Raw genomic sequence first — 12,820 nt, forward strand, 5'->3', positions numbered from 1 at the left:
ACTGCCTTTGCTGTCAGTGCACGGGTAAGCTCACCTTTGGCTGCTGCTGATAGATGTTACAGCCCATCATTCACCTCACACGTAGTTTTTGAGAGTGTAATATGTGACAGCAATGCATTAGGTGCTGGAGACAAAAGCGAACAAGACAGGTGAGGCTCCTACTCTCAAGGAACTTTAAGTTTAATGAAGGAGACAAACATTGAATATTCAAACAGGTTAGATATTTGGAATCTGTAAAAACGTAGTTTGAGGAAAATTCCCACCACCTTTATCTCTTTTAAAAATTATGCAAATAATACACAAATATATGCATGTTGCAAAATACCTAAATAATACAATATTGTGAAAATGTTCCTTCTTTCTTCCTGTACCCTATCCCCTTCGTATATAACTATTGCACTTACATTTGAAAATAATATCCAGACAAGTACCTTCCTACATACTTAGATGTACACACATACAGGTTTACTTTTTTTTATATATTATAGTATAAATATTATGCAATTGCAACTATACATGAGAAATTTTCCATATAAATATATAGATACCATAGTTTTTACAATTATTTTGTTCCCACACATGAACATAACATAATTTACATAACCATTTTCCTTTGGTGGATATATGTATTTGCCCACTGTAACAAACTGGCACAAATTAGATGGCTTAAAACAATAGAAATTTATTCTTTCACAGTTCCGGAGGCCAGAAGTCTGCATTCAGTATCACTGGGATGAAATCAAGGTGTTAGCAGGGCCACACTCCCTCTGGGGTCTCTAGAGGAAAATTCATTTCTTGCTTCTTCCAGCTCTTACTGTCTGTCAGCATTCTTTGGCTTGTGGCTGCATCAGTCTAATCTTCAAGGCCAGCATCTTCAAATCTCTCTTTGTTCCATCTTCATGTCATCTTCTCAGTGTGTGTTTAATGACCCTCTGCCTCTTGCTTATGAGGACACATGTGATTACATTTACAGCCCACCTAGAGAGTCCAAAATAATCTCCCCATCTCAAGATCATTACATTATTTCTGACAAATCCTCTTCTTTTTTTTTTTTTTTTTTTTATTTTGGCATATTATGGGGGTACAGATTTTAAGGCTTCAATAAATGCCCATTCCCCCCTCCCCCCAAAAGTCTGAGTCTCCATCATGACCATCCCCCAGATGGTGCACATCTCACTCACTATGTATGTATATACCCGCCCCCCTCCCCCCTCCCACCTGCCCAATACCCTATTACTGTAGCACCTATGTGTCTACTTAGGTGCTACTCAGTTAATACCAGTTTGCTGGAGAATATATCTGGTGCTTGTTTTTCCATTCTTGGGATACTTCACTTAGTAGTATGGGTTCCAGCTCTAACCAGGAAAATATAAGGTGTGCTATATCACCATTGTTTCTTAGAGCTGAATAGTACTCCATGGTGTACATATACCACATTTTATTAATCCATTCTTTGATTGATGGGCACTTGGGCTGTTTCCACAGCCTTGCAATTATGAATTGTGCTGCTATAAACATTCGAGTGCAGGTGTCTTTTTTGTAGAGTGTCACTGGATCATTTGGGTAGATGCCCAGCAATGGGATTGCTGGATCAAATGGTAGATTCACTTGGATCGCTTTAAGGTATCTCCATATTGCTTTCCACAGAGGTTGAACTAGTTTGCAGTCCCACCAGCAGTGTAGGAGTGTTCCTCTCTCTCCGCAACCACGCCAGCATTTATTGTTTGGAGATTTTTTGATAAAGGCCATTCTCACTGGGGTTAAGTGATATCTCATTGTGGTTTTGATTTGCATTTCCCTGATGATTAGAGATGTTGAGCATTTCTTCATATGTTTGTTGGCCATTCTTCTGTCTTCTTTAGAAAAATTTCTGTTCAAGTCCTTTGCCCACTTTTTAATGGGGTTATTTGATTTTTTCTTCCTAATTTTCGTGAGTTCTAAGTATATTCTAGTTATCAGTCCCTTATCGGATGCATAGGATGCAAAAATTTTCTCCCATTCTGTAGGCTGTCTGTTTACTTTCATGACTATTTCTTTGGCTGTGCAGAAGCTTTGTAGTTTGATCATGTCCCATTTATTTATTTTTGTTGCTGCTGTGATTGCCTTTGGGGACTTCTTCATAAACTCTTTGCCCAGGCCGATGTCTAAGAGAGTGTTTCCAACTTTTTCCTCTAGAGTTCTAATAGTTTCATATCTTAGGTTTAAGTCTGTTATCCAGCGTGAGTTGGTTTTTGTGAGAGGTGAAAGGTGTGGGTCCTGTTTTAGCCTTCTACAGGTGGCTATCCAGTTTTCCCAGCACCATTTATTGAAGAGGGATTCTTTTCCCCAGCGTATGTTTTTGTCTGCTTTGTCAAAGATGAGATGGCTATATGAGGATGGTTTTATATCAGGATTCTCACATCTGTTCCACTGGTCAATATTCCTGTTTTTGTGCCAATACCATATTGTTTTAATTACTACAGCTTTGTAGTATAGTTTGATATCTGGCATATTAATGCCTCCCATTTTGTTTTTGTTGCCTAGAATTGCTCTTGATATTCGGGGTCTTCTTTGGTTCCATACGAAGCGTAAAATTATTTTTTCTATATCTGTGAAGAATGCTGATGGGATTTTAATAGGTATTGCATTGAATCTGTAGATCAGTTTGGGTAGTATAGACATTTTGATGATATTGAGTCTGCCGATCCACGAGCATGGTATGGATTTCCATCTGTTTACATTCTCTGCTATTTCCTTCCTCAGTGTTTCATAGTTCTCCCTGTAGAGGTCTTTTACCTCTTTGGTTAAATATATTCCTAGGTACTTTAATTTCTTTGTTGCTATTGTGAAGGGAATTGAGTCTTTGATTTGGTTCTCAATTAGATTGTTGTTGGCGTATATGAATGCCTCTGATTTCTGTGTATTAATTTTGTATCCTGAGACTTTACTAAATTCATTGATCAGTTCCAGGAGTTTCTTGGTTGAATCCTTGGGGTTTTCTAGATACAATATCATATCATCAGCAAACAGTGAAAGTTTGATCTCTTCTGCCCCTATTTGGATACCTTTGATTCCATTTTCTTGTCTGATTGCTGTACCCAAGACTTCCAGCACTATGTTGAACAGAAGTGGAGATAGTGGGCAGCCTTGTCTGGTTCCAGTTCTAAGTGGGAATGATTTCAATCTTTCCCCATTCAGTATGATGTTGGCTATGGGTCTGTCATATATGGCTTGTATCATTTTTAGGTATGTCCCTTCTATGCCTATTTTCTTAAGTGTTCGTATCATGAAAGGGTGTTGAATTTTGTCAAAAGCTTTTTCTGCATCTATTGAAAGGATCATGTGGTCTTTGTTTTTGCTTCTGTTTATGTGGTGAATTGCATTTATAGATTTACGTATGTTGAACCATCCCTGCATCCCTGGGATGAAGCCCACTTGGTCGTGGTGAATTATTTTTTTGATAAGTGTCTGTATTCGGTTAGCTAAGATTTTGTTGAAAATTTTTGCATCTATATTCATTAGGGATATTGGTCTGTAGTTTTCTTTTTTGTTGCATCCTTTCCTGGTTTTGGTATCAGAGTAATATTCGCTTCATAAAAGGTGTCGGGGAGGTTTCCGTTCTTCTCGATGTTGTGGAATAGTTTCTGCAAGATAGGTACTAGTTCTTCTCTGTAAGTATGGTAAAATTCAGGAGTGAAGCCATCTGGACCGGGACTTTTCTTTTTAGGGAGATTTTTAATTGCTGTTTCTATTTCAGCTGTTGAGATTGGTCTGTTCAGGGAATCTATTTCTTCCTGGTTGAGCCTAGGGAGGCTGTGTGTTTCTAGAAATTTGTCCATTTCCTCCACATTTTCCAGTTTGTGTGCATAAAGATTTTTGTAGTATTCATAAATTATATCTTGTATCTCTTTGGGATCAGTTGTGATATCTCCTTTTTTATTCCTGATGGAGCTTATTAGAGATTTTTCTTTTCTGCTTTTCGTTAGCTTAGCCAATGGCGTGTCAATCTTGTTTATTTTTTCAAAGAACCATCTTTTTGTTTTATTAATCTCCTGAATAGCTTTCCTGTTTTCAATTTCGTTTAGTTCTGATTTGATCTTGTTGATTTCACTTCTTCTGCTGGGTTTGGGGTTGGTCTGTTCTTCTTTTTCCAGCTCTTTGAGTCGTTTCATTAGATTGTCTATTTGTGATCTTCTTGCCTTTTGGTTATAGGCATTTATGGAGATAAACTTTCCTCTCAGAACTGCTTTAGCTGTGTCCCAGAGGAGTTGATAACTTGTCTCTCCATTGTCGTTTTCTTCATAGAAGTTTTTTATTTCCGTCTTGATTTCTTCATTTACGAAGTAATCATTTAGTAGGAGGTTGTTTAATTTCCACGTTTTTGTGTAGAAATGTGAGTTTCTGTTAGGGTTGATTTCTAGTTTTATTCCACTGTGATCTGAGAAGGTACATGGTATGATTTCTATTTTTTTAAATTTCTTGAGATTTTCTTTGTGTCCTAGGATATGGTCAATCTTAGAGAATGTCCCGTGAGCTGATGAGAAGAACGTATATTCAGTGGATTTTGGGTAGAATGTTCTGTAGATGTCTGTCAGACCCAATTGTTCTAGAGTTTTGTTTAAGTCCATTATTTCTTTATTAATTTTCTGTTTGGAGGATCTGTCTCGTGCCGTCAGTGGGGTGTTGAAATCCCCGGCGATTATGGAGTTGCTATTAATCCATTTGCTTAGCTCCAGTAAGGTTTGCTTTATGAATCTGGGTGCACCTAAGTTGGGTGCATATATATTTAAAATTGTTATCTCTTCTTGTTGGACTGTGCCCTTCACCATTATATAATGACCCTCTTTGTCTTTTACTACTTTTGTTGGTTTAAAAACTAAATCATCTGAAATTAGAACTGCCACACCAGCCTTCTTTTGGCTTCTATTTGCTTGGAATATTGATCTCCACCCTTTTATTTTTAGTCTATGTGCATCCTTGCAGGTTAAATGTGTTTCCTGAAGACAGCATATACTTGGCCTGTATTTTCTTATCCATTCAGCCAGCCTATGTCTCTTGAGTGGAGAGTTTAAGCCATTCACATTTATTGAGAGAACTGATAGGTAAGGTAGATTACTGATCATTCTGTTGGGTTGGATGTTGTTGCTATGATTTCTGTCTTGAGCCATTGTAATATCTGGCCTTTAATATCTTTGGGTTTTGGTTGTTTTTATATCCGTGGATTATTATTATGATGTTCCGTGCATAACGCTGTTTTAAGTACTTCTTGTAGGGCTGGTCTTGTCTTGGTGAATTCTCTGAGCCTTTGCTTGTCTGAGAATGTTTTTATTTCTCCTTCATATATGAAGCTTAGTTTTGCAGGGAATAATATTCTAGGCTGGGCATTGTTTTGTTTCAAAAGAGTGAGAATGGGGCCCCAGTCTCTCCTTGCTTGTAAAGTCTCATTAGAGAAGTCTGATGTTATTCGAATTGGCTAGCCCTTGTATGTCACTTGCTTCTTTTGTCTTACAGCTCTTAGAAGGGCCTCTTTAGTTGATACTTTGGTCAGTCTGATGACTGCATGACGTGACGTCTTCCTGTTTGCATTGAATCTCCCAGGGGTCCTCTGGGCTTCTTGAACTTGTATATCGAGATTTTGAGCAAGGCCTGGGAAATTTTCCTCTATTATATCTTCAAAAAGCTTGTCCAGCCCTTGAGTGTTGTCTTCCTCCCCTTCGGCTAAACCTATGACCCTCACGTTAGGTTTTTTCACATAATCCCACAGCTCTTGTAGACTTTGGTCTTTTCTCTTGTTTCTCTGCTGTATTTCTGTGACTGATTTATTTAATTGGAAGGTGTTATCTTCAAGCTCTGAGATTCTTTCTTCTGCTTGATCTACCCTGTTCTTGAGACTTTCCACAGTATTTTGTAGTTCTCTGAGTTGATTCTTCATCTCCAGGACTTCGGTTAAAGTTTTCTTCACTGTGTCAATCTCTTTGTTGAAACTTTGTTCCATTTCTTGGAGGTTTTTTGTGTTTTCTTGGTGTTGGTTATTGAGTTGTTGTTGCAGCTGGGTGAGTGTTCTTATGATCCACATACGAAATTCCTTTTCTGTCATATTGGTTGCCTGATTTTGGTCGGTGTCCGTTTCTAGGGGGCTGGTGCTCCTCCTTGGGGGTGTGTTTTCCGTTTGGTTCTTCATATTTCCTGAGTTCTTTCGCTGATTTCTTCCCATGTCGATCAGTTGTTGTTTCTTTCCTTAGGTTATTGTTTGGGTATTCACACACCTTGTTTAGTTTCTGAGGCGTTAGGTGGTGCCTGTGGGTGAAATTGGACCACTCCCTGTATATTGAGTCAGTGGGTGCCGTGGAAAGGCTGTGCAAGATGCCGTCCCTGTCCGTAGGTGGCGTTTGCTTGGAGGAACAGGCTATGGTGTTGATTTTGAGTCCTGTTATCAGCTCTCGTTCTGGGCGGAGCTGGGTTGGATAAGCCTGCCCTCAGGCCGTTAGCAGGGGTCAAAGTTCTGTTCTCTGCTGTCAGGGCAGGGCTGGAATGGTCCTGCTCAGCCAGAAAGTCTGGGTGTGGGGGTGGGGCTGTCTGAGACCCACAGTCTGCAGCAGGCCTCGCTTCTTTCCACCCTCCCCAACTCCGCAGCTACTCCTGGGCCTCTGCCAGCAGGCCAGACCACAAGCCACCAGGCCTCCCCAGACTGTGATGCCGGCGGGGAGGTTCCCTGCACAGGAAGGCCACCTGGGTTGGGCGCACGGCCTCCTCCTGGGAGGAGGGTTGCCCTCTAGGACGCCGATCCACCCCTGGAGGCACACAGACCTCAGTAGGCTGTTCACGTATAATCCTTCTGTGCCCCGGGCAATGCTAGCCCTCGGTGCAGGGGATCTGGTCTGCAGGTCCGACCTCTGGGTCCCAGAGTTCAAACTGTATTCCCACCAGGGAGAGGGTTTCCGGTCCTAATTCACCCACAGGGAGCCCAAGCTGGGTCTATGTCTCTCAGCCTCTGAGTCGGCACCGTTTTCCTGGGAACACGGTGCTAGCAGCACCTGGGAGGGCGGGCGGGGTCCCAAACGGGAAGGTCCCGTTCCCTGGAGGTGCCTCCGGCTGGTGGCTGTATTGTCTCTCTGGGCAGCCGCGGGTAGGGTCGGCGGAAGGGAGGAGGAGGCAATATGGCGCCTGCCGCGCGGCTCTCCGTGCACACAGAGGTGCCCGGAGGAAGTTGGGAACCTGGTGCCACGTCTGCTACAGGCTCACCGTTGGCAGGCGGCGGCAGTCTCTGGGCTGATGTCCGCAGGTCTCTCCACCCGCTTGGGAGCCCACCAGCAGTCCCGAATGCAGGGGAGGGGAAACGGCAGATCCACCTACCCTTGCCTCTGGTCTCCGGGCTGCTCCGGTGGTCTCAGCCTCCAGTTCTCCTCCGCAGCCTCCTCCCGTGGAGTCTCCCGGGGTCTCAGGTACCCCTCCTTCCGGCCCTTGTCCGCTGTATGCTCGTCTTCTTGCTTCTTTCCTCTAGTTTCTGCTAGAATCGGTCTTTTCTGCAGAGACCCTCTGTCTGGCCGTGTTATTCGTCCGCCATCTTGCTCCCTCTTCTTTTTTTTTTTTGCATAGAAAGTAACATTCACAGATTCCAGGGACTAGAACCTGATAAATTTGGGGGCCATTGTTCAGCCTACTACAGTGGACATTTGCAATGTTTCTATTTGTTAATACAAACAGTGCAGTTATTACGATCATTGAACATTTATATTGGGGCATTTGTGTAAATATTTTGGCAGATGAGATTTCTAAAACTGAAATTTCAAAATCAAAGAGTCCATGCAACAAAATATTATTAAATAATGCCAACATAGTCTCCAAAGAAAACAAAAACCAGAAAGTACCACATCAGTATATTCTCTCCAAAACACTTGATAGAGAAGTTCATTTTCCTACACTTTGTTGAACATTACACATTTTATCTTTGTTCTTATCAATTTGAAAAGTAAAAGCTGGCAGAGTATTGTTGATTTGAATTTTCTTCATTATCAATAGGTTTGAAAATTTCTATTTGTAAATGGGGTGACCATCAGGGGAATCCAATGAAAGAAGTATTCAGAACAAGTAAGCAAATTGTGCCTCTTCCGCACCACCTTTTCTACTACCGAGAGCATGGAGGGCAGTGGCTTTCTTTTCAACTCAAAGAAGAAAGAAAGTGGCCCCCTGTACAGTGTGTAATCTCTTCAGGATTGAGGAGCACAGAGTTTGTAGTGGGGAGGTGCTACAGGTACAATGAAGCCTGTGGTTTCAGCTGAGCTCCATATCAGATACTGAGGGGAGGGAGCTAAAGGAAAGACAGCTCTGTCTAGCAATTAAATAAGTGCACTGAACTCTCCATCTGGATGGTAAGTCCTTCTGATCTAGGCAATTGCATTCTAATGGCTTCCTGTCTCTAACACTCCTTTCCCTCTAATCCAAGTCCTATGGCCTGTCCTCCCTCTTAAGGAAGCAGGCTATTAGAAAATGGAGCCTTATAATTCTAAAAGGAATATTATACCAGCTATCTGAACTAATTAGTAATAGCTCAATTAGAAGAATGATCTAACAACTGAGGAAAACAAGGCAGTTAAGGAAAACAACCCATGATAGAGAAAGATCAAGACTGATAAAAGGAAAGAGAAAACTTGATCTTAGTAGAAATAATGATAATCCAAAGAAAAGAAGAAAAATTTAAACAATTTTCCCCAGAGCTTTTACCACAATGTATCTGCAAAGTAATATTAATTAGATAATGCCAAAAATTATAGTAGACTCAATAGAATGGAAAAATGTGCAGTTTCTGGAAAGTATAATGTGTACTTATTTGTATTGACATACAAGAAAGTCTAAGACTCAATGTTAGGTGAAGAGAGTTAGTTGCAGAATGCTGGGAATGGTGCCATTCCAGTTGCTAAAAACTCATAAATACATAGGAGAAGGTGTGGAAGATATACACCCAACTGCTTAGTAAAGGAGAGGGAGGGAGGGGAAGACTGCATTTGTTTTACTGCTTCTGTACAATTTAAAGTATTTTTTTAGTGAGTGTGGATTATGTATATAGTTTAAAAATAGACAAAAAGATATAAAAAATAATATTATGTTGGTGAAAAGGTAATCGTAGTATAAGCATTGTTGAAATTTGCTGTTTCATATTAGAATACATTCTTAAATAAATGTGGTTATGTTATACATCATTTTAATGTGCATTTCTTGCTTTATGTTTTTTGCTAATGACTTATTACTTTCTGTTTATTTTATATTTATTATAGACTATGGAAATGATGTTAGACAAAAAGCAAATTCAAGTGATTTTCTTATTTGAGTTCAAAATGGTCATAAAGCAGTGGAGACAACTCAAACATCAACAATGCTTTTGGCCCAGGAACTGCAAAAGTTACAGTGCAGTGGTGGTTCAAGAAATTTTGCAAAGGGGAGGAGAGCTTTGAAGATAAGGAGAGCAGTGGATGGCCAACGGAAGTTAACAACGACTAGTTGAGAGCCATCATCAAAGCTGATGCTCTTACAACTACACAAGAAGCTGCTGAAGAACTCAATGTTGACCATTCTACAGGGTGTTCAGCATTTGAAGCAAATTGGAAAGGTGAAAAGGCACAAGTGGGTGTCTCATGAGCTGACTGAAAATTTTAAAGAATCTTTGTTTTGAAGTGTCGTCTTCTCTTCTTGTACACACCAACAATGAACCATTTCTCGATCAGATTGTGATATGTGATGAAAAGTGGATTTTATATGGATTTTTATGCTGTAGGAATAAACAAACTTATTTCTCATTGGCAAAAATGTGTTGATTGTAATGGTTCCTATTTTTGTTAATAAAGATGTGTTTGAGACTAGTTATGATGATTTAAAATTCACAGTCTGAAACTGCAATTACTTTTGCACCAACCTAAATAGTATTTCGTTGGTAGAACTTTGATAAGCATCTAATGCACTGGATGTCACAGAGACTTTTAACACTAGTTTTAGTAATAGCTTGTAAATGAGAATGAACTTAGTGCATAAGAGATACTCCATTCTTTGCAATTCATTTTAAGCCCTTCCAGTCATACATTTGGGTGTCATCGCATGGTACAAGTGAGACCACCAGCACCAATGACACCACATCTCTACTTTTGCCTTTATTTCTAAACACCTTCATACCCACCCAATATAGATAAATTAGTGGGAGTCCAAAGATGTACAAACGATTTGTCATTAGTCTGAAGGCACTGACTTAGGGCACAGATTAGATAATGACTGAATATGTATATGGTAAAGGACAAGGAAAAAACATTATTAGTATCCAAAGAGTACTTGAAAACAAGACATTCCAAAAAGAGAAAGTCTGTATTCTTAACTGGGATCCAGCAAACAATCAACATACTTAGATGAAAACCACCCTCTTTATTCTCTCTGTGGTAGAGCTATTAATATTTATTTTTAGATCTTCCCTCAGGATGTTGATCTGAAAGGAGATAGCCTTGGAAGATCGTCTCTGGAGAGAGGAGAGGCAGGGTCTCCAGGTCCAGGGGCCCCATGGTGCCTGGGAGCCCTTGGAGCCCTCCATGGATGGATTGTCCCCAGTGTTCCCTTACAACATGATTATGGACAGGTCATCTTCAGAACCATGTCAGCCAGTCTGTGTCACTACTTCCAGAACCCCCCACTCCAGCCTCTCTATCCATGCTCCCACAGTGCTTTCTTATGTGGCAAGCATAGCATTTAGTTTATCATGTTATTTTGTTTCTATCTCTCCCACTAGTCGATAGGCACACACATGTCCAGTGGGAAACTATTTCTTAAACATGGTCATATCTGAAAAACATCAAGCTTAGAGCCAGGGCAATAGAAAGTGCTCCAGAAATGTTTGTAAATGGAAGAAGTCAAGTAAGATGGGCTTGTTATTTTGAACAAGTAAATCAAAGCAGGAAAATGTGAGGAATCTATTCCAGTACAGGTAGGAAATGGCCACTAAGTCGTCACAAAAATCCTGAAAGTCATCAAAGGCAATACAAGAGACAGGGGATAACACAACTTTAATTTGTGATATATAGGCACATATGAAATCATTATGATCTCTTGTTTTTGCAATCTGCTTTGCATTTCTTTAACAGTGTATAGTAGATATCTTAGTGCAGTGATCAAAATCGTGGATTCTGGAGCTAATTGAGTTGGGTTCAAATCCCAACTCTACTGGTACTGTGTGACCTTGGGCAAGTTTCTTAACTTTTCTATGCCTAGTTTTCTTAATCTGTAAAATGGAGATTGATACTAATACCTACCACATAGGATTGTTATGAGAATTAAGTGGTAACAGTGAGTGATTATTGAATAATAAATAGAATTGCCTATACTTAATCTTATGCACCTGGTCTTCCTGCCTATCACCTATTCAACTTCTTTCACTAAATAGAATCTCTGCATTCTTTGTAATTTTTTATTATCTTTCATAACCTCTCATTCTTCACCTTTCAACTTAGTCCAACATCTCTACGAAGCTATCTCTGATGAGTTACCCACCCCATGTCGCTCCTTTGGTTTTCTTCCAGGGATACCTTGTTTACGTAATTGCCTATGGAGTTCTTTTCACAGTGCACTCATTCTGATATTTTGCATAAGCTAGTCTACTTTTCTTGTGGAAGAGGAAGATGTAAGGAGAAAACATGCTCACTGAGACTCTATGATGCATCATATAATATGCCACCTGTTTCCCTGGGTCATCATCTCCTATTGTTTTACATTTGTCAACTTTACTGGCATGGAAATCAATCAATCTAGTACCTCTGGGTATTTGATAGCATGGCTCCCAAATAGTAGCAACTCACCAATGTCTGCTAGGTAAATGAAATAGAGGAATCTCCATAATCAGGCTGTGTTTATCTCCATACCTCTCCATTGATGCATATTTTAAAATTAAGATATAATTCACATACCATAATATTAACCTTTTTCAAATGCACAATTCAGTGGTTTTTAGTATATTCACAAAACTATGCAACACAATCCCAGAATATTTTCATCATTCAAAAAGAAACCTCAAACCTCTTAGTGGACACTCCTCATTCCTTCATCCTGCCAGCCCCTGGCAGCAAATAGTTTATTTTTTGCCTCTATCAATTTGCCTACTCTAGACATATCATATAAAGTGAATCATACAATGTGTGGCATTTTGCATCTTGCTTCTTTCACCTTAGCATAATGCTTTCAAAATTCTTCTACAGTGTAGCAGGTATCAGCACTGTGTTCCTTTTTGTGATAGAATAATATTCCATCATGCGGATATGCCAAATTTGGTTTATCCCATTTACCATTTGAGGGCATTTGAGTTGTTTATGCTTTTTGACTAATATGCATATATTGTCTATGAACATCCCTATACAACTTTTTGTGCAGACGTATATTTTAATTTTTCTTGGTAAATACCTAGCTTGGTATATAACTAGCAATAGTCATATGATAACTCTAAGTTTAATATTTTAAGGAACTATAAAACTGTTTTCCAAAGAGGTTGCATCATTGTGTATTCCCACAAGCTTTGTATGAAGGTTTCAATTTCTCCACATTCTTAGCAAAACTTGTTATTATATGTCTTTTTGATTATTGCCGTCCTAGTGAGTGTGAAGTGGTAGCTCATTGTGGTTTTGTTTTACATTTGCCTAATGATTAGTGGTGTTGAGCATCTTTTCATGTGCTTATTGGCCATTTGTGTATCTCCTTTGGAGAAATGTCTATTTAAGTTCTTTGATCATTTTTTCAGTGAGTTATTCAGCTTTTTATCAATGAGTTGCCAGAGTTCTTTATACATTCTGGATAAATATATGTTTTGCAAATTTTTTCTGCC

The sequence above is a fragment of the Microcebus murinus genome, chromosome 2 (assembly GCF_040939455.1).
Source record: "Microcebus murinus isolate Inina chromosome 2, M.murinus_Inina_mat1.0, whole genome shotgun sequence".
In the NCBI taxonomy this organism is placed as follows: Eukaryota; Metazoa; Chordata; class Mammalia; order Primates; family Cheirogaleidae; genus Microcebus; species Microcebus murinus.